This window comes from Tinamus guttatus, unplaced genomic scaffold, assembly GCF_059628265.1.
Source record: "Tinamus guttatus ecotype Peru unplaced genomic scaffold, ASM5962826v1 Tinamus_guttatus_pri_ptg000322l, whole genome shotgun sequence".
NCBI lineage: Eukaryota > Metazoa > Chordata > Aves > Tinamiformes > Tinamidae > Tinamus > Tinamus guttatus.
In genome coordinates, this window is record NW_028288856.1 from 224,840 (window position 1) to 227,797 (window position 2,958).

The following is a 2,958-nucleotide window of genomic DNA, read 5'->3' on the forward strand; positions in this document are numbered from 1 at the left end:
CCTTGGCCTTCCTCATTGCATCCCTGCATTCTCTGGCAATGTTCCTATATTCTTCCCATGCGGCCTGGCCCTTCTTCCACATTACGTACATGCTCTTTTTCTCATTGAGTTTACTCGACAGCTCCTTGCCCATCCACGCGGGTCTCCTGGCTGCCTTGCTCGACTTCTTTCTTATAGGAATGCACCGATCCTGAGCTTGGAGAAAGTGGTGCTTGAATAGTAGCCCACTCTCCTGGACCCTCTTTCCTTCTAGGATCCTGGCCCAGGGAATTCCTCCAAGGAGGTACCTGAAGAGGTCAAAGTTACCTCTCTTGAAGTCCAGGGTTGCAATCCCACTTCTTGCCCAGCTTCCTCCTTGCAGGATTGTGAATTCCAACATCTCATGGTCACTGCAGCCAATACTGCCCCCAACCCTCACATTTCCCGCTAGACCATCTCTGTTTGTTAGTATCAGGTCTAGCAGTGCCTCTCCCCTTGTTGGCTCATCAACCACCTGCATCAAGAAGTTATCTGTCATGTTCTGCAGGAACTTCCTGGACTGTCTGCTCCTAGCTGTGTGATCATCCCAGCAGACATCAGGGTGGTTGAAGTCCCCCATAAGGACCAGGACCTGGGATTGTGAGGCTTCTTGCAGCTGCCTGTAGAAGGCCTCATCCACTTCCTCTCCCTGATCAGGAGGCCTGTAGTAAACTCCCACCGCAGTGTCACCCCTGTTGGCCTGCCCTTTAATCCTCACCCACAGGCTCTCAATTCACGCTTTGTCCTCCCGTACGTTGAGCTCCATACATACCAGTTGCTCTCACGTAAAGAGCAACTCTGCCACCTCGCCTTCCTGGCCTGTCCTTCCTGAAAAGCCTAAAGTCATCCATGGCCACATTGCAGTCATGAGAGCTGTCCCACCATGTCTCAGTAATTGCAACGAGATCATGGCCCTGCAAACGCAACCACATCTCCAATTCCCCTTGTTTATTCCCCATGCTGTGTGCGTTTACATAGAGGCATTTGAGTTAGGCTCCCAATGTGCCTCTCTCTCTACCTGGGGCAGCCGGAACTTGACCATGTGGGCCTTCAGAAGTTCTCTTATTTTCCCATCTAGCCTCTTCAGTCTTAGGGCAGCCTTCACAGGCTATGGAGTTAGGCAGCTGTGAGTGGCATGGCAGGCCATCGCCTACTCCATAACCTTCTTCCCTGATGATATCCCCCTCCCCTCTCGAATCCAGTTTAAAGCCCTCTCAATGAGCCCTGCTAGCTCATGTCCCAGGGCTCTCTTCCCCCTTTGAGAAAGATGGATCCCATCAGATTCCATCATGCCTGCTGCTGTGTAAGGCTTCCTGTTACTGAAGAAACCAAAGTTGAGGCGATGACACCAGCCATGGAGACATGTTTTAATATCTTTCTATATTGCTGCCAGCACTGAGAAGAATGGAAGAGAATATGACCTGTGTACCTGAGTTCCTAATTGTCTGCCCCAATTCCCTAAAGTCTCTTTTGATTGCCCTCAGGCTGTGCATTGCCATTTCTCCTCCCACATGTAGTATCATCAATGGATAATAGTCAGTGGGTCTAACCAGGCTGGGAAGTATCTGTGTGACATCCTTAACCCGGACCCCAGGAAGGCAGCAGACCTCTCTTAGAGGAGGGTCGCACCTACATATTGGACCCTCCATTCCCTGAATTGAGGAATCACCCACAACTATAACCCGCCTTTTTTCCCTCATACCTGTGGCAACAATACACGGGGTCCGTCTTTCTGATTGTGTTCCTATTTTTGGAGAAGAGGGATTCTCACCTGCCCTGTCTACTGAGTGCCCTTCCTCCTCCAGGGCCTTGTATCTATTGACCAGGGGTACTGGACTGGGTAAGATCGGAGGTGAGGTTTTTTTTCCACTACAAGCCTGGACTTTGATCCATCCATTATGGGGTTGCTTTCTTCCCTCTTGTGTTAGCTGGGGGATGGAGTCTGTGGTTGATCGTTGTGGTGTGCTTCTTGGTACCTGTCCCTGTTTCTCCCTCTCTGACTTACAAATACTTCTTATCCTTTCAACCTCCTCTCGTACTTCCACTACCATGCTGAGCAGATCTTCCACCTGCTCTCCCCTCACACAGCTGCTCTCCCCTCACACAGCTGCTCTCCCCCAGGCTGTCCAAAGGAAGTGTCAGGCTATGGCACTCCTTGCAGCCTAACACCTGGACAGCCTCATGCTTTACCAGTCGATCAGTCTGGGTGCCCGTCTCCTTCTTAGTAAGTGCTAACGCGGCCCTCAGACGAGTAATTTGCCATGGTAGATGCGCCGGGGAACTCCCTGCCTGCGCTAACTGCCGCGCTACACCCTGGCTGACGTGCCCACCGCACTCCTGGTCGCTCGTGTTCCCTGGGGGCAGCTCTTGTAGGCACGGGGCGTGGGTCGTCTACCCTGCTGACTCCACCCCACTGCATCAGCGCCGCCTGGGGCTAGGGGTGTCTCGCTCTCCCTGTTCTGGTGCTTGCTCTTCACTACGTGTCTTCTGGATGCCGATTTAGCTCCTCTCGGAAGGGTCTCATGGCGCGAGCGTCCCATCCAGAGCCGTTACCTACGAGGAATGATTTCAGCCATTTGAACTTGCTGATGCTAGAATAAAGCTTATTTGTTGCTTTGAGAGTAATTTGAGAGTTCTGAGTTCATGAAATTGAATAGTATAGCAGTGCCTGCTTAAAAAAAAGAAAAAAAAAGCCAAAAAAAAAAGAAATGTGAAAGAGTAGTTTTGTCCTTATATAGTTCAGATCAATTTTGTACAGAATAGTGGAAATGAGGTGTAGTACAAGGTGTAGTTCTCATTGAAGAACCTCCTGCATAGTTAAGAGGCTGCTCCTCTCCACCATTTTCTCAATAATAGAAACCTGTCTTTAAGAGTCTGAGGATTACCTCTGTGACACTAGAAATAAATAGAAGGGAAAGGGGATGATTTTTCTCCTCATCT

The 2,958-nt window shown here is 50.3% G+C and overlaps 1 pseudogene; it reads right to left on the minus strand.

The window, feature by feature from the left end:
• Positions 1-1,168: 1,168 nt before the first annotated feature.
• LOC148593931 (uncharacterized) lies at positions 1,169-2,069 on the minus strand (annotated as a pseudogene).
• Between the last annotated feature and the right edge of the window lie 889 nt (positions 2,070-2,958).